General features: G+C 37.6%; 2 pseudogenes; both read right to left on the bottom strand.

The window, feature by feature from the left end:
- Positions 1-806: 806 nt before the first annotated feature.
- On the bottom strand, positions 807-1,207 carry LOC130854042 (ubiquitin-like protein FUBI; annotated as a pseudogene).
- Positions 1,208-1,220: 13 nt separating this feature from the next.
- LOC130854208 (olfactory receptor 6C75-like) lies at positions 1,221-19,090 on the bottom strand (annotated as a pseudogene).
- Between the last annotated feature and the right edge of the window lie 904 nt (positions 19,091-19,994).

Here is a 19,994-nt window from a genome sequence, read left to right as displayed (position 1 = left end):
AATCATCGAGTTGATCTCCCTGTGTTATGCAGTTGCTTCCCATGAGCTATTTTACATTTGGTAGTGTATAAATATCAATACTAAATAAAAAACAAAAACCAAAAAACAATGGTGTTGTTGAAATGTACTCCTTGACCTAGAGTGATGATCATATATTGTTGCATGAATAAGGCAGATTAAAAAGTCTGTGTGAACTAAAAAACAAACAAACCAAAAGATGAGACTATACATATTAGTGCTCCTGTAAAAGTTCCTTTTCTGGTAGAGAGTTTTAATTTTATTCTGTGCCAGCTTCGTGGTGCAGAAATACTTCTCCCATGTGAACAAATCCCAATGGGTACATGAACAACCATGGTGGGAAGATTAAAGAGAGTGGGCTAGAATGTGGTCTGATGAAAGGCTTAGGGAGGGGACATTCAAACACAAATGGGGTGAACCAACTATACCACACATCTAGCTTAATAGGTGGAGACCTGCAGGAAGAAATGTTTCAAATTTGCCTTGGTCTATGTTTTTCTTTTCTGGATAGTGTTTTCACAGCTCTAAAATATCCCGTATTTCTTTATGTTTTTAATGATACTTTGAGTCTCAACTATCTTTGAATTTTTCAGCATTTTTTGCACTTTGAAGATTTAGTTAAAGTAATGAAAGGGATAGTTCTTTAAGTTGTTTTTGTTATTATCAACTCATGGAATAAAACAAACGTCAGCTTGTAGATTTTCTTTTTCTTTTTCTTTTCTTTTTTTCTTTTTTTTTTTTGATTGGGCTAAGTGGCTTTATTAGAGAAAGCCAAGATTACATAGGACTTAAGAATTGGCATTGGGGCCCTTCATGCCAAAGGTGGGCCAAACATTGACAAAACGCTGACTGTACTGCATATGCCTCTTGGCCCAGCCCATGTCTTTTTTTTCTCTTGTTTGGCCACCTTGGGAGTCTGACCTCTTACTTTCCCAGCACGGGCCAGGGAACCATGGACTTTACCTCCAAGCACGCAGACGGCTACTTCCAGAGTGCTCAGAGCCTCCACTCCACACTCGCTCAGGATAGCCTCATCCTCTACGGGTGTGCCTGCCGGGAGAAGACCTTGATCTTCTGGGGTGATGCCCTCCAACGAAGCTACATAAGCCTTGATCTGGGTGACTCTCTCCTGACCGGTCACCTCGAGAGTGTATAACTCCTGGGTGAGGACAAAGAGCTGCATGTTGGCAACTGAACTGTGGCTACCTCTGCCGCTACGGCAAAGATGGAGTCGAGAAAGAGCAGATTGTGGATTTTCCTCTGCAGAAAAGACTATGTTTGCTACTCAGTTCCTGAGCCAGTCTTTAAAAATTAGGCTACACTAATCAGGATATAGATAATAACAGTATTTTAATTTAAAATGTATCTGGTTAATATGATCAGTTCATAAAAGTTTTTGATTTCTAACATTATGTACCTAAGTAAGAAAGCTAAGTAAGGACTAAGGAAACGTAAATCCTATAGTTTATGATATTGTGGAAGAGGGACCAGAGGATAAGTTGAAAAGGAAATGAAGGTTAGGATGGGAAATAGCATGTGGACACCAGACTGAAGTTGGAATTAATGAAATACCAATAATACTTTGAGAAACAAACAGTTCCTTCATAGAATTTCCATTAAAAATTAACCAACAATCTCAATGGACCCCGAACATTACTTCTGACTCAGATGATTCATTATCACATCCAATACCCATCTATCCATGTGAGGAAAAGCATATTAGCCTCTGCGTCTCTCTACTTAGGACCAGGAGAGGAAGCTGAATCTTATCTGGATTTCTTTCTTTTTTTTTAAGTCCATTCATGGAAAAAGAAAATTCTCCCTCTTAGCTTTCCAGTATAGAATGACTAATTAAGTCCATTATATATACATAAAATGGAATATTACATAGCCAGTAGAAAAAAGAAAATCCTCTTCGCAACAACATGGATGTTCCCAGAGGATATTGTTAGGTGAAATAAGTCAGAAAAAGACAAATACTATGATATCCCTCTTTTTTTTTTTCATTGATCAGACTTGCTAAGACTAACAATTTGAAATATGTAGGTGAGCTAGGAAGAGGTGGCATAACCTATCTGTAAATCTCAGAAGTAAGGGCATTTTGTAAGGTTCTGTATTATCCTTCAGTGGTTGTTTCTATATCTTGGCTAATGTGAATAATGCTGTGATAAATATGGAGTGCAGATATCTCTTCCATATCCTATTTTAATTTTCCTTGGACATGTACCCAGAAGTGGGATTACTGGATCATACAGTTGTTTTATGTTTAAATTTTTGAGGAACTTCCATACTATTTTCCTTAGTGGCTGTGCTGATGTACATTTCCACATATAGTGTAGTTACATTCCTTTTTCTTCATATCTTTACCAACACTCATTATCTCTTGTCTTTCTGATGATAGTCATTTAAACAGGTGTTATGTGATATCTAATTGTGGTTTTGATTTGCATTTTCCTGATGACTAGTGATGAACATCTTTTCATGTACCAGTTTATGCATGTCTTCTTTGGAAAAATGTCTGTTTAGCTTCTCTGCCCATATTTTAGTTGGATTGCTGGGTTTTTTTTTCAGTGATCTGTATGAGTTTTTGTATATTTTAGATATTAACCCTTATCAAATATATGGTTTGCAAAATTTTCATTTTGTTGATTATTTCTTTTCCTATCAGAGCTTTTTAGTTTGATTTAGTCCCACTTATTTACTTTACTTTGGCTTTTTGTGGTTTTGGTGTCAGATTCAAAAAATCATTGCCAAGATGTGTGTCAAGCAGGTCTATGTTTTCTTTTGGGAGTTTTACCATTTTCTGACTTAAGTATTTAATCCATTTCGAGTTAAATCTTGGGAGTGGTGTGAGCCGTGGGTCCAGTTTCCTTTATCTGTATGTGGGTATGCAGTTTTTCAAACACCAAGTATTGAAGAGACTATCCATTCAGCATTGCATATTCCTGGTTCCCTTATCAAATATATTTAAAAACTGGGCTTCCCGGGTAGCACAGTGGTTAAGAATACGCCTGCCAATACAGGGAACACGGGTTCGATCCCTGGTCTGGGAAGATCCCACATGCCGCGGAGCAAGAAAGCCAGTGCACCACAACTACTGAGCCTGCGTTCTAGAGCCCGTGCACCACAACTAGTGAGCCCCTGTGCTGCAACTAGTGAAGCCCAAGCACCTAGAGCCTGTGCTCTGCAACAAGAGAAGCCACCGCAATGAGAAACCTGAGCACCACAGCAAAGAGTAGCCCCTGCTTGCTGCAACTAGAGCAAGCCTGCACACACTAACGAAGACCCAACACAGCTGATAAATAAAAATAAAATAAATTTATAAATAAATAAAATAAAATAAAATAAAAAACTGAACAGCACCAGGGCTAGGGAAGGGGGTGAGGGAAATATAGAGATGTTGGTCAAAAAAGTACAAAACTCCAGTTAGATGAATAAATTCTGGGCATCTAATGCACACCATTGTGAATAAAGATAACAATACGGTGCTATAGACTTGAAAGTTGCTAAGAGAGTAGATCTTAAATGTTCTCACCACAAAAAAGAAATGATAATTGTTGATATGATGGAATTGTCATTTAACACTATGTTGGTAATCATATTGCAATATATAAGTGTATCAAATCAACACGTTGTATACCTTAAGATTACACAACGTTATAAGTCAATTATAGCTGAATAAAGTTGAGAAAAAAAGAAAATTGTAACTATGTGATGTGAGGGATATGTTAATTAGCTTGACTGTGGTGATTATTTCACAATGTACATGCATATCAAAACATCAAATTGTATACCTTAAATATATGCAATTTTATAAGTCAATTATACTTTTAAAAAGCTGGGGGAAAAGACAAAAAACATAAATTTCTGTATCAATTATGAAAGAGCATATTACTACAAGTCATAGATACTAAAAATAGAATAAGGTAATCTCATGATCAATTTAATGCTAATAATATAACTAAGATGGAAAGGGATATTTGAAAGATACAATTTACCAAACACAAGAAAAAATAGAAAACTGTAGTCGCTTTTTGTCTATTAAAGAAATTGAATTGTAATTAAAAACCTTCCTGGAAAGAAAGCTACAGGCTTCACTGGTGAATTTTATTAAGTATTTAAGAAAATGCTTAACTAGCATTAGAAACAATATTAATCATCCACAATTTCAGAAAATAGAGGAGGAGGAACATTTCTCAGTTACATTAATTGAGATAGTGTAGAATTAGTGGAAGCATGAAAAAATACATTAATGGAACAGAATTAAAAGTGCAGAAATAGACTCTCCAAGTATAGCTCTATTTTACGTAGACATGTATGTACTTCAATGAAGGAATAAAAGTCTTTTCAATGTTTAAATTGAATGTTGCTGGAGCACCTGGATAGCCATGTAGAAATCTTAACCTCTATGTCAGATATTACACAAGTGTTCCTTTGAGATCGATTATAGACTTAAATTTTAAGGCCCAAATTAAAAGCTTCTGGAGGAAAACATGGGATAATGTCTCTGTTCACTTGGGGTGGGCAAAGATTCCATGCACAGGATATGGAAAACACTAACCACAAATGAAAATATTTGATATGTTGATGTCATCAAATTAAAAAATTTCTGCCTTTGGAAAGACATTATAAATAATATTTAAAAAGCAATTTTCAGTCACAGGCAGAAAATAGTGTTAAGAGCAGAATCAGGCAAACTTGTAAAATTAAAATTTTTTTGTTTAAAAAAAAGCAATTCACAGACTGTGGTAAAATATTCTCAGTCCTGTCATGACAAATATCCAGAGTACATAGTCTTTTGGGTAAAAAAGCAAAACAAAACAAAACAGCCCTGACAATTAAAAACAGGCAAAAGACTTTTTGATAGGCACTTCACAAAAAAAAGATTTCTATTTGTCACAAGTGTATTATTATAAAGTAGTCACTAGGAAAATGTAAATCAAAATGAGATACTACTAGATACCAACTAGAATGTCTCCATTTTTTAAAAATTGAAATATATTTGATGTATAACATTGTATAAGTTTAATGTGTACAAAGTGTTGATAGGTACATTTATATACTGCAATATGATTACCATTGTAGCATTAGATAGGACCTTTATTACACCACATATTTCTTTACTTTTGGTCAGAATAAATATCTAGTGTCTTAGCAAATTTGATATTTATAATATGATATTGTTGTCTATAATCAATATACAGTATGTTAGATTTCCAGGACTTACTTATCTACTACTTGCAAGTTCGTACCCATAAACTAGTTGCAAATTTGTACCCTTAAACAACATGTCTCCTACTTCCCCTTCCCATACCCCTTTGGCAACCACCATTTTATTCTGTTTTTATGAGTTCAGCTTTTTTAGATTCTACATATAAGTGATATCATAAAGTATTTGTATTTCTCTGACTCAGCATAATGTCATGAAGATCCATCAATGTTGTCAAAATGTCAGAATTTCCATTTTCCCATGCTTGAACAACAATTCCATTGTATATGCATATGGATGTGTGTATATATCTATATCTATATTTATATATAAATATATATTCCACATCTTTACCAATTCATCCCTTGGCAGGCATTTATTTATTTATTTAGCTCTTTATTGGAATATAATTGCTTTACACTGTTGTGTCAGGTTTTGCTATACAACAAAGTGAATCAGCTGTATTTATACATATATCCCCATACCCCATCCCTCCCATGACTCCCTCCCACCCTCCCTAACCCAGCCCTCTAAGTCATCACCCATCATTGAGTTGATCTCCCTGTGTTATGCAGCAGCTTCCCACTAGCTATGTGTTTTACATTTGGTAGTGTATATATGTCAATGTTACTCTCTCATTTTGTCCCAGCTTCCCCTTCGCCCCACCCCCCACCCCGTGTCCTCAAGTCTGATCTCTACATCTGCATCTTTATTCTTGCCCTGTCACTGGCTTCATCAGTACCGTTTTTTTTTTTTTTTTTTTTGTGGTCTCTTTTTTTTTATTATTATTATTTTTTTTTTTTTGGGGGGGGTACACCAGGTCAGTACCGTTTTTTTAGATTCCATATGTATGAGTTAGCATACGGTATTTGTTTTTCTCTTTCTGGCTTACTTCGCTCTGTATGACAGACTCTAGGTCCATCCACCTCACTACAAAAAACTCAATTTCATTCCTTCTTATGGCTGAGTAATATTCCATTGTATATGTGTGCCACATCTTCTTTATCCATTCATCTGTTGATGGGCATTTAGGTTGCTTCCATGTCCTGGCTATTGTAAATAGTGCTGCAATGAACAACTATAGTACATGTTTCTTTTTGGATTATGGTTTTCTCAGGGTATATGCCCAGGAGTGGAATTGCAGGTCATATGGTAGTTCTATTTTTAGTTTTTTGAGGAACCTCCATACTGTTTTCCATAGTGGCTGTACCAACTTACATTCCCGCCAATAGTGCAGGAGGGTTCCCTTATCTCCCCACCCTCTCCAGCATTTATTGTTTCTAGATTTTTTGATGATGGCTATTCTGACCAGTGTCAGGTGATACCTCATGTGGCTTTGACTTGCATTTCTCTAATGAGTAGTGATGTTGAGCATCTTTTCACTTGTTTCTTAGCCATCTGCATGTCTTCTTTGCAGAAATGTCCATTTAGGTCTTCTGCCCATTTGTGGATTGGGTTATTTGCTTTTTTGGTATTAAGCTGCGTGAGCTACTTGTATATTTTGGAGATTAATCCTTAATCAGTTGCTTCATTGGCAAATATTTTCTCCCATTCTGAGGGTTGCCTTCTCGTCTTGTGTATGGTTTCTTTCTCTGTGAAAAAGCTTTCAAGTTTCATTAGGCCCCATTTGTTTATTTTTGACTTTATTTCCATTATTCTAGGAGGTGGGTCCAAAAGGATCTTGCTTTGATGTATGTCATAAAGTGTTCTGCCTATGTTTTCTTCTAGGAGTTTTATAGTGTCTGGCCTTACATGTAGGTCTTTAATCCATTTTGAATTTATTTTTGTGTATGGTGTTAGGAAGTGTTCTAATTTCATTCTTTTACATGTTGCTGTCCAATTTTCCCAGCACTGCTTATTAAAGAGGCTGTCTTTTTTCCATTGTATATTCTTGTCCCCTTTGTCAAGGAAAAAGTGCCCATATTTGCTTGGGTTTATCTCTGGACTCTCTATTGTGTTCCATTGATCTATATTTCTGTTTTTGTGCCAGTACCATACTGTCTTGATCACTGTAGCCTTGTAGTATAGTTTGAAATCAGGGAGCTGGATTCCACCAGCTCCGTCTTTTCTTATCAAGATTGCTTTGGCTCTTCAGGGTCTTTTGGGTTTTCATACAAGTCATGAAATTTCTTGTTTTAGTTCTGTGAAAAATGCCATTGGTAATTTGACAGGGATTTTATTGAATCTATAAATTGCTTTGGGTAGGATAGTCATTTTCACAATGTTGATTCTTCCGATCCAAGAACACAGTATGTCCCTTCATCTGCTTGTATCATCTTTGATTTCTTTCATCAGTGTCTTATATTTTTCTGCATACAGGTCCTTTGCCTCTTTAGGCAGGTTTATTCCTAGGTATTTTATTATTTTTGTTGCAATGGTGAATGGGAGAGTTTCCTTAATTTCTCTTTCTGCTCTTTCATTGTTAGTGTATAGGAATGCAAGAGATTTCTGTGCATTAATTTTGTATCCTGCTACTTTACTAAATTCATTGATTAGTGCTAGTTTTCTGGTAGCATCTTTAGGGTTTTCTATGTGTAATATCATGTCATCTGCAAAGAGTGACAATTTTACTTCTTCTTTTCCAGTTTGGGTTCCTTTTATTTCATTTTCTTCTCTGATTGCTGTGGCTAAAGCTTCCAAAACTGTGTTGAATAATAGTGGTGAGAGTGGGCACCCTTGTCTTGTTCCTGTCTTTAGGGGGAATGCTTTCAGTTTTTCACCATTTAGAATAATGTTGGCTGTTGGTTTGTCATATATGGCTTTTATCATGTTGAGATAACTTCCTTCTATGCCCACTTTCTGGAGAGTTTTTATCATCAATGGATGTTGAACTTTGTCAAAAGTTTTTCTGCATCTATTGAAATGATCATATTGTTTTTATCCTCGAATTTGTTAATATGATGTATCACATTGATTGATTTGTGTATATTGAAGAATCCTTGCATTCCAGGGATAAACCCCACTTGATCCCGGTGTATGATATTTTTAATGTGCTGTTGGATTCTGTTGGCTAGTATTTTGTTGACAATTTTTCCATCTATATTCATCAGTGATATTGACCTGTAATTTTCTTTTTTTGTGACATCTTTTTCTGGCTTTGATATCAGGGTGATGGTGGTCCCATAGAATGAGTTTGGGAGTGTTCTTCCTTCTGCTATATTTTGGAAGAGTTTGAGAAGGATAGGTGTCAGCTCTTCTCTAAGTGTTTGATAGAATTCGCCTGTGAATCCATCTGGCCCTGGGCTTCTGTTTGTTGGGAGATTTTTATTCACAGTCTTAATTTTAGTACTTGTAATTCATCTGTTCATATTTTCTATTTCTTCCTGGTTCATCTTGGAAGTTAGTACTTTTCTAAGAATTTATCCATTTCTTCCAGGTTATCCAATTTGTTGGCATATAGTTGCTTGTAGTAGTCTCTCATGATCTTTTGTATTTCTGTGGTGTCAGTTGTTACTTCTCCTTTTTCATTTCTAATTCTGTTGATGTGTGTCTTCTCCCTTTTTTCCTGAAGAGTCTGGCTAATGGTTTATCAATTTTGTTTATTTTCTCAAAGAATCAGCTTTTAGTTTTATTGATCTTTGCTATTCTTTCCTTCATTTCTTTTCCATTTGTTTCTGATCTGATCCTTATGATTTCTTTCCTTCTGCTCACTTTGGGGTTTTTGGGGGGTTCTTCTTTCTCTAATTGTCTTAGGTGTAAGGTTATGTTGTTTATTTGAGATTGTGCTTGTTTCCTGAGGTAAGTTTGTTTTGCTATAAACTTCCCTCTTAGAACTTTTTTTGCTGCATCCCATAGGTTTTGGGTCGTCGTGTTTTCATTGCCATTTGTTTCTAAGTATTTTCTGATTTCCTCTTTGATTTCTGCAGTGACTTCTTGGTTGTTTAATAATGTATTGTTTAGCCTCCTGTGTCTGTATTTTGTACAGTTTTTTCGCCCCTGTAATTGATATCTAGTCTCATGCCGTTTTGGTTGGAGAAGATGCTTGATACGATTTCAATTTTACTGAATTTACTGAGGTTTGATTTGTGACCCAAGATGTGATCTATCATGGGGAATGTTCCATGTGCACTTGAGAAGAAAGTGTATTCTGTAGTTTTTGGATGGAATGTCCTATAAATATCAATTAAGTCGAGATAGTCTAATGTATCATGTAAAGCTTGTGTGTCCTTATTTATTTTCTGTTTGGATGATCTGTCCATTGGTATAAGTGGGGTGTTAAAGTATCCTACTATTATTGTGTTCCTGTCGATTTCCCCTTTTATGGCTGTTAGCATTTGCCTTATGTATTGAAGTGCTCCTATGTTGGGTGCATAGATATTTATAATTATTATATCTTTTTCTTGGATTGATGCCTTGATCATTATGCAGTGTCCTTCCTTGTCTCTTGTAATAGTCTTTACTTTAAAGTCTAATGTGTCTGATATGAGTATTGCTACTCCATCTTTCTTTTGACTTCCATTTGCATGGAATATCTTTTTCCATCCCCTTACTTTCAGTCTATATGTGTCCCTTGGTCTGAAGTGGGTTTCTTGTAGACAGCATATATAAGGGTCTTGTTTTTGTATCCATTCAGCCAGTCTGTGTCTTTTGGTTGGAGCATTTAATCCATTTACATTTAAGATAATTATTGACATGTATGTTCCTATTACCATTTTCTTGATTGTTTTGGGTTGCTTTTTGTATGTCTTTTCTTTTTCTTGTGTTTCCTGCTTAAAAAGTTCCTTTAGCAATTGTTGTAAGGCTTTTTTGGGGGTGCAGAATTCGCTTAACTTTTGTTTGTGTGTAAAGCTTTTGATTTCTCCATCAAATATGATTGAGATTCTTGCTGGATAGAGTATTCTTGGCTGTAGGTTTTTCTCTTTGAAGACTTTAAGTATATCCTGCCACTCCCTTCTGGCCTGCAAAGTTTCTGCAGAAAGATCAGCTGTTATCCTTATGGCTTTTCCCTTATATGTTATTTGTTGCTTTCCTTTTGCTGCTTTTAATATTTTTTCCTTGCATTTAATTTTCATTTGTTTGATTAATATGTTCATTTCTCCTTGGGTTTATTCTATATGGGACTCTCTGCACTTCTTGGTCACCACTGTGTTCACAAAGGAAGCCTCCCTGTTGGAGTTCAGCCTGTTCACGTGCTTTGGTTTCATATAGGTAAAGACACAGCTACTGTATATCAGAGAGAGGACAATGAGATGAGAGGAGCAGGTGGAGAAAGCTTTCTAGCAGAGATGCATGATTTTGATTACTATGTTGCTGTACACAATCATGGTTATGATGAGGGATGTCAAAAGGATACACAGAATGAAGACAAAGGCCAAAATTTCAACAGACCTGGTGTGAGAACAGGAGAGGTGGATCAGGGGCCAGCATCACAGAAGAAGTGAGGAATAACAAGGGGGCCACAGAAGGATAACTGGGACACCTTCACCACCAGACCAGTGATGAGAGAAAAGCCCAAAGCAAAGTAGCCATGACCAGGAGGAATCAAGTCCTCAAGTTCCTGATGGTTGGGTAATGAAGAGGCTTGCAATGTACCAATCCAGAGACATCACTGCTATGAGGAGGAAAGCTGCTGCTCCCTGAAATATTATGATAAAGTCTTGTGTGAAACAGGCGGCAAAGGAAGTTGTTTGCTTGCCTAGAAGAAAGATGACCACCAACTTAGGAATAACAGCACTTGTGACACAAGACTGCATGAAAGAGAAAATGCTGAGGAGAAAGTACATAGGTGTCTGGAGCCTGCAGTCAGCACAGGTGATGGTGACTATGAGAGCATTGCCTGCGGTGGATGCCAGGTATGCCAGCAGGTGCACCAGGAAGAGGAGTTTTCCCAGGTGTTGGATGGCAGGAAACCCCTCCAAGGTGAATTCTTGGACAGTTGTCCCATTTCCCATTTCCGTGGACATCTCTTTCCACAGCAGCTTCACCCGCTGCTCTTAACCTACAAGGAAGATATCACAGCGACCACGAAGACTTTAGGGAGTATAAGATCAAACTATTTGATTACCTGAAAGGCAGCTGGCAGATCACAAAGTAGTCCAGTGAATTTATTCTTGAATTTGAAGGACCCGAGTCCAAAACTAGTTCAATACTGAGTTCTAACCCCAGAGAGATGGGTTATCTTTGGAAAGTTAGTTTTTTGTGAACTTCACTTTACCTGTGTAAAATGAAGGTTAGAGAATCTACTGGTCCGTATTCTTTTTTTTTAAATAAAATTATTTATTTATTTATTTTATTGGCTTTGTTGGGTCTTTTTTGCTGCATGCAGGCTTTCTTTTAGTTGCGGTGAGTGGGGGCTACTCTTCGTTGTGGTGCGTGGGCTCCTCATTGCCGTGGCTTCTCTTGTTGTGGAGCACAGGCTCTAGGCACTTGTGCTTCAGTAGTTGCAGCACATGGGCTCAATAGTTGTGGCTCACAGGCTCTAAAGCACAGGCTCAATAGTTGTGGCGCATGGGCTTAGTTGCTCCGAGGCATGTGGGATCTTCCTGGAGCAGGGATGGAACCCCTTGCATTGGCAGGCGGATTCTTAACCACTGTGCCACCTAGGAAGCCCTACCTGTCTATATTCTTATGAGAATTAAGTAAGATAAAGCATGTGACTCATTTCACATGGGATGCAATGTTTCCTATGTGTCCATAAAGTCGAATTGTAATATTAGGGAACACTAGTATACTCTTAAATATAGTATGATAAGTAGACAGAGTTATTGACATTTGCATATTTATAAAATATTTTATTGTTTTATAATATTATCAGTTTATAAATAAATATAATAGCAACAGTAGTAACGTTCCTTTTGAGCACCCCTTTTAAAATATGGAATATATTCTATGGTCCAAACCATCATCATCGTCATCATCAATTGCTGAGGACCTTACTAATGCTTGGTACTGTGCTGGTCACTGAAATTCAGTATTCCTATCTCTCTCCACAATAACAATGAATGTTAGGTTGTTCCACCCCTTCTTCTGCAGAGGAATATTAATTGAGGCTTAGGTCACGTAGCTGGGAAATGCAGAGCTGGAACTTTGCTAGATCTCACCAAATCCAAAGCCTCTGCTGTTTCCAAATGCTGTTAACACAATATTTTGAACAAATCTACTGTTGATGATTTCTCGACCTTAAGAGTGTTGAATTTTATTTATCTTACTTTTTCTATCCTTCAGTTAATATCTTTGGTGAATTACTGACCTATGAAATGACACAGGCCTTAGAGATGATCTACTTTAGCACAACCATCTCTTATAGAAGAGAATGGAGACCAGAGACCTTGGGGGTTGCCTAATAACATGGTATAAGTTGTAAATTCAGGATTTACCCACTCTTCCATGGTGGCATGTAAGAAGGATGGGGAAAGACAGTAGTTCACAGGATTAGCTCACTAGGAAGGCTATTCTATGAACTTGGCAGCTGTACATTCACTCTTACATCAAAGCTCTAAGAACTTTTTCCTTCTTCTCTGCAGGCCCCTCAGTAAATCACTTTTCTTATAGTGGTGTTTGTCTGTAGCATCTCAATACTAAGCTGAAAGTCTGCAGCGTGGAGTGAGTCTTTCTTTCTAACCTGCCATGGGCCAGTTCCCTGAAGTGCTGCTCATGCAACCAAACAGCTCAGTCCTGATTGGCAGTGGCCCCACTGGAGCTTGAAGATGCGTCTATCTCTGTTTCAGTTACAGCAGCAGGTCCTCCAAGCTACGATGGTGCCTGACACAGGCACACAGGAATCACCTCATGGAGGGGCAGGACTTCCTCCTCCTGCAGTTAATCTCTTCTAAAAAATCAAGAGCTTCTCTGCACTGAGGGGAAAGGAGAAGAGAAGAAAATCATTTCTAGAGCCTGTTGTCTCAGAATGGGGTGTATATGCATCCCATGTTCCCAGTGTCCCTGGCTGACTAAGTCCTGTTTCTATAGCCCTCAGTTTTTATAACTCAAGAAAACATCTTGGCAGCCTTGACCACTGACAGGGACAGGATAAACAGCCATGTTTCACTGTCCGCAATTTTGGGCTAGAACTTGACTTTGGGGCTACTTAGGGTTCTGATGAAAGGTCTGTCTCTGCCGCCACCTGTGAATGAAAGACCACATAACACGTAACGTCGTTGTACACCTCATATAGCAGCTAATGGGAGCAGGCAGATTCTTCCGTTTAGCCTAGGGAGCTGCTGAGACAGTGTTTCCTCTAATGAAGTAGCTGGTGTCAGGGGCACCTCTGCTCCAAAACACCTTTTACTACACTACACGCCTCCATCATATCCTCACCTGTTCACGCGGAGAAGCATCCTTGTTCCACTGCATCAATGACAAGCATCTCCCAACATACAAGTCTGAGGCCTCTGTGATAGATTTATCACAAAACTGTTTGGTCACAGAGCAGGATGCACCCAGTCAGTGAGCAGAGAGCACAGGCTCCCACACCTCATTAGGAGCTGAAGGGACCAGAGAGAAAGCCAAAGCAGAGGGCAAGCAATTGGTCACTGTTGAGAACAAGAGTCGCTGGCACAGCCTTACATTTATTCTCCCGTTGTCTGTGGCAACACTGTCTCCCGAATGTCCGTGCTGTTCTCTGCCAAGATTTTCACAGTAATTATATGACATATTTCCCAAGGGTTTCTAAAATCCCAATTTGAATGTTGCTATGGATATCAGGGAAAAATACTGACTAAATTTTTTACATGTGATATGTACACTGGAGCCAGAGAATCGAGTTAAAAGAACAGATTTTATCGTGAAGAAGAGCTGGATTACACTCTGACATTCATCAGGCTTTTGAGAATGATACTGGTTACTGAGGAAGGAGCTGAATCCACATTTCTCTCTCAATCATTCTTCATGTCTCCACCAATATTATGATTCTTTTCATTAGATATTTTTATCCAAAGAATATTTTTGTCACATTCCCAATCTCCTTGAAAAAGAGAAGTGCATATTTCCTCATCTTCAGGGAAAAAGGGGAATGCTAGGTGGCTTCTGTGACATCTCTAACTTCGCTGGCCCCTCATTTTAAAGGGATCTGGGAAGTGGATCCCCAGATTCCACTTAGATACAGAACAGGAAGGATGAGATGTGAGCCCCAGTGTGGAGAATCTGTTGTCACAGCAACCACAGGTTGGAAGGCTGCTTCTCCCCCTGGGCAGCTGAGGCAGGAGTGACCCACTTTTCTGCTGCTCCTTGCTTTCCATTGGAAGACAGGGAAGGGGACTAAGCACCCAAAGTGTATTTGCAGACAACCCTGGGGCATATGTAGCTGTCTCAAGATCTGTTCTGCCTGAATCTGCAATCCCCAAAATGGATTTTACAAAGTCAAATTAAATACTATAGAAATTTTCATGAATTTTCATGTGAGTTCCACCTTCCCACAAAAAGACAAAATTGTTTCTGTAACACGTCTATCTACATGCTCTGCTTTCAGTCCTGGCCAAATATGGACCTCATGGTTATTTTATCAGTTGGAAGTTAAAGGAAATAAAGAATAATGGGGGATGAGTGACAGAAGCTGGAACAAATTGAGACTATACATACTGATACCTAGGTAGAGCCTTATTTGCGTGGGGTTGTTTTCATCTTATTCAGTGCCATCTTCATGGTGAAGAAATACCTGTCCCACCTGAGCAAGTCCCAGTGCCTACATGAACCATTGCGGTTGGAAGGTGGAAATAGAAGGGGCTGCATGTGGTGAAAGGCTTATGAAGGGGGCACTCAAGTAGAATTGGGGCGAACTAACGATATCATGCATCTGGCTTACGGGGTGGAGCCCTGGCAGCAAGAAATATTTCAAATTTTCCTTGGTGTGTTTCCCTTTTCTGCATAGTGTCTTCACAGCTCTCCAATATCCAGTATTTCTTTATGCTTTTAATGATACCTTGAGACCTCAATTATCTTTGACATTTTTCAGTATTCCTTGCACTTTGAGGATTTACTTAGCCAGTCAGAGTGATGAGGGAAATAACCCTTTAAGTTCTAGCGTTTGTCATTATCAGTGCATGGAAGGATAAAGCAAACACCAGCTTTGTGAACATTCCTCTGCAAAGAATTATTGTGTTTACCGTTATTGTGTGTATTGAGCCAGTCTTGAAAAATTAGGCTACACCAATATGCAGGATCTCGATAATAAGAATACTTAATTTGAAAATGTATCTGGTTAATATGAACTGTTCAAAGAAAGTTTTGATTTCTAGTATTATATCCCTAAGTAAGAAGGCTCCAGGAAAGGTGATTTTATCGTTTATGATATTGTGGGTTGCAGGTTTTTCCCTTTCAGCATTTTGAATATATCATTCCACTCCCTTCTGTGTCTGCAGAGTTTCTGCAGAGAAATCAGCTGATAGTTTTATGGGGATTCCCTTGTATATGACTCTGGTTTTATTCTTGCTGCTTTAGGAATCTCTCATCTTTCACTGATGCTATTTAAATTATTATGTTTTGGTGAGTCAGTTTGTGTTTATCTTGTTTGGGACCCTTTGTGCTTCCTGTACCTGGATATCTGTTTCCTCTCTAGGTTTGGGAATTTTTCAGCCAAAAGTTCATCAAATACATTTTTGACCATCTTCCTTCTCCCTTCTCTTTCTAGGATCCCTATAATGAGAATGTTGGGATGTTCGCTGTTATCTCAGAGATCTAAGCTGCTTCCATTAAATTTTTTTTTCTTTCTGCTGTTCTGATTGGGAATTTCCATTATTCTATCTTCCAGATCACTCATGTGTTCTTCTGTATTACTTACCTTGCTATTCATTCCTTCTAGTGAGTTTTTTAATTTCAGCTATTGAATCACTCATTTCTGATTAGGACTTTTTAATATTTTCTAGTTACTTGTTAAACTGTTCACTGTTTACATTAATTCTTTTCCCTAATTCCATTAACATTTTTATTACCAGTGCTTTAAAGTCTTTATCTGGTAAATTGTTTGCTTCTGTTTCACTATTTAATTTTTCAGGGGTTTCCTCTTGCATGATCTATCCAGTGATGTAAATGGGGTATTAGTCTCCTACCATTATTGTGTTGCCATAAATTTCTCCATTTAGGGCTGTTAATAATTGCTATGCATAGTATATATTAATATATGTTATTTCTTTATGGATTGCCCTCTTTATTATTGTACAATGTCCATCTTTGTCTCTTGTTACATTCTTTGGTTTGAAGACTATTTTGTGTAATACAAGTATGGCTACACCTTTCTTTTGGCTGCCGTTAGCTTGAAGTATCATCTTCCATCCCTCCACTTAAAAGACTATTTGTCTTTAGAGCTGAGAAGAGTTTCCTGGAGACAAATATTATTGGGTCTTATCTTTCAATCCATCCAGGCACTTTGTGGCTTTTGATTGGTGAATTAAATCTATTTATATTTAGGATAATTGTAATATTAGGACTCAGTACTTCAACTTTGTCTATTGTTTTCTGATTACTCTATACTTGCATTGTTTCTTTTCCTCGTGTTTCTTTCTACCATTTTAGTTTGGTGGTTTCTACGATGTTTTTCTCAGTTTCCTCTTTTTTGTGTGTTTCATGTCTCTGCTCTTGATTTTTGTTTTGTGGTTACCATGAGGCTTATATAAAATGTCACAAAGATGAATTAGTTCTTTTTCCGCTGATAGCATCTTATCTTCATTTTGCCTATACAGTTTCTATCCATTTCCTCCTCCCTTTTTTATGTTTCTGTTGTCACAAATTGTCCATGTTTAGGTTGTGAATTCATTACCAAATTGAAGTTATCTATTATTTTTTAGTGTTTTTGTCCCTTTAATTTTAATGCAATAATTAAGTGTTTAACAAGCCATTCTGATATATATTTGCAATTTTCTGATTCTATTTATCACCTACTCAAAGTTTTGTGTACCTCTGCCATTTGTTTCAGGAAGAAGAGCTCCTTTTAACATTCCTGGTAAGGCAAGTCTAATGGTGATGAATTCCCTCAGCTTTTGTTTGTCTGGGAAAGCCTTTATTTACATGCCATATCCGAAGAATAACTTTGTTGTATAGAGCATTCTTGGCTGACAGATTTTATCTTTCAATATTTGAGTATAACATTTTACTCTCTCCTGACCTGTAGTTTCTGATGAGAAATCTGCTAATACCTTAATGGGGATAACTTTGTAGGTTGCTGCTTTTTTCCTCTGACTTCCTTTAAAATTCTTTCTCTATCATTGACTATTGACAGTTTTAATATATGCACTGGAGGTCTTTTTTGTGTTGAGATAATTGGTTGTTCTCTTTGCTCCATGGACTTAAATATCCTGTTCCCGGGTTTGAAAAGTTCTCACCTATTATTTCTTTAAATAAACTCTGCTCCCTTCTTTCTCTTTTCTGCTTCTGGAATACTCATTACTCTTATGTTGGAAGTGCTTGTAGAGTTTCTTTATTTTTAAAAAATCTTAGCTCTCTTTCCTCTTCTACCTGAATCATTTTTTGATTTCTATCTTTGAGTTTGCTAATTCTCTCTTCCATATGGTCTGTTCTATTTCCAAAGTTTCCTCTCATTTATCAAGTTCTTCAACTCCAGAAATTTTGTTTGCTTGTTTTTAGAGTTTCAATCTCTTTCATAAAGATTTATTCTTTCATTAATTTTATTCCTGAGCTCATTGAACTGCCTCTCTGAGTTTTCTTATAGCTCATTGAGTTTCTTCATGACAGTCATTTTGATCTCTATCAGAAATATAACAATCTTCCAAATCTTTAGTTTGATTTCTGGAGAATTGCCATTTTCTTTTTGTGATACTGTGTTCCTGTGGTTTTCCATGGTGATTGATGAGTTATTTCTCTGCCAGCACACTTCACGTAATGAATGCCGTCCTTGTTTAGGTAGAGACTTGTTTACTCTGATTCTAACAATTCAACAGATTGGTTATTAGAGACCTCTCTTTTATTTTTCAGTACGTAGCATTATAGAATATGTTTTTGGTTTCTCTTACCTGTGCTGCCTCTGGCTGTATTTGAGAATCAGCATGTTCTACCCTCCATTGCCTATGCCAGAAGTGTTGTCCATGCCCTCATTGAGACTGTTGCACCTCTGGAGTTCCTGGTGCCTTGCAGCTGCCAGTAGTGCTGCTGTCACAATTGTTGCTGCTGGGGGCACTGGGATGGCTGGTGCCTCCATTACACCTGGGTTAGGGGCACCCCCACAGTGGAGGGGAGGTGTATGGTTGGGGAAATTGGGGTTGTGAGCATCTCTGTCAAATCCATAATTGTTGAGTTTGTGAGCACAGCTGCCACAACAGGGGGGCAGAGTCACAGGCACTACTGTGGCTTGATGGACTACTGTCATGGGCCCCTGTCGCTGCTAATGCCCAGCTCCCTGTGACTGGGGGCACTACTGTAGCAAAGAGGCTGGAGTGATGTGCTACTGGGCTCTCCAGAGTTGAGGACTCAGCCATGTGGCTGGGGGGCCAGAATCATTAGCACCACCTTGCTGTTCCCCTGCTTTGGCCTCCTCTGTATGTTCCCATATATACCCCTTTAGATGTACAGATGTATGGATGTCTCTGGCATCCTGGTGTGTTGGGCAGAATAACCTTTGCAGAGTTATGGATGTTTTGGCAGGATTCCCTCCTTATAAAGCTAAATAGTATCCCACTTCATTCCATTCATATATCACATTTTTGGTCCTCTTTGATATCAACATAATAGTCACCATGCTAAAAAATACATTCCCAGGACTCTTTATTTTATAACTGTAATTTTGTGCCTTTTGACCACCTTCATTAATTTGCCTCCCCTCCCCCCCCCCACTTTTGGCAAACACCAATTTGTTTTTTGTATCTATGCATTCTTTTTTTGCTTTTATTTTGTTTAGTTTAGATTCCACATATAAATGAGATTATACAGTGTTTGTCTTTCTCTCTCTGACTTATTTCACTTACCATAGTGTCTATCCATGTTGTCTTACATGGCAGGACACTTTTTTAATGGCTGAATTATATTCTATTTTATATATATCAGGTTTGCCAAAAAGTTAGTTTGGGTTTTTCCATAAGATATGCCAAAAAGTTAGTTTGGGTTTTTCCATAAGATATGCCCAACTTTTTGACCAACCCAATATATCACATATCTTTATCCTTTCATCTGCTGATAGACACGTTGTTTCCATATCTTGGCTATTGTAAATAATGCTTCAATGAACATGGTGGTGCAGGCATTTTGGAGTTGGTGACTTCATTTCCATTGGACATATATCTAGAAGTGAGATTGCTGGACCATATAGTAGTCCTATATATTTTTTTTGAGGAATCTCATACTGTTTTCCATGGGGCTGTACCAATTTACTTTCCCATCAACTGTGCACAAGTGTTCCCTTTCTCCACATCTTTGCGAGCACTAGTTATTTCTTGTCTTTTTGATAATAGCTATTCCAACAAGTGTGAGGTGGTATCTCATTGTGGTTTTCACTTGCATCTCCCTGATGATTGGTTGTATTGAGTACCTTTTCATGTACCTGTTGTACATTTGTACTACTTCTTTGGAGGAATATCTATTCAATTCCTTTGCCAATTTTTAAAATGGATTGTTTGTTTAGGCTATAGGTTGTATGAGTTCCTTATACGTTTTGGAGATTAATCCTTTATCAGATATATGCTTTACAAATATTTTCTCTCATTACTTAGGTCGCCTTTTCATGTTGTCGATAGTTTCTTTTGCTGTGCAGAAGCACTTACAAAAACTGAAATTAAAAAGTTTATTGTTTAGAAACACAATCTAAAACAAAGCTGACCCTTGAACAATATGGATTTTAACTGCATAGGTCCTCTTATTCAGGACTTTTTTTTTTTTTCAATAGTAAATA

The sequence above is a fragment of the Hippopotamus amphibius genome, chromosome 5, assembly GCF_030028045.1.
Source record: "Hippopotamus amphibius kiboko isolate mHipAmp2 chromosome 5, mHipAmp2.hap2, whole genome shotgun sequence".
Classification (NCBI taxonomy): Eukaryota; Metazoa; Chordata; class Mammalia; order Artiodactyla; family Hippopotamidae; genus Hippopotamus; species Hippopotamus amphibius.
This window is presented reverse-complemented; position numbering and strand designations above follow the sequence as displayed.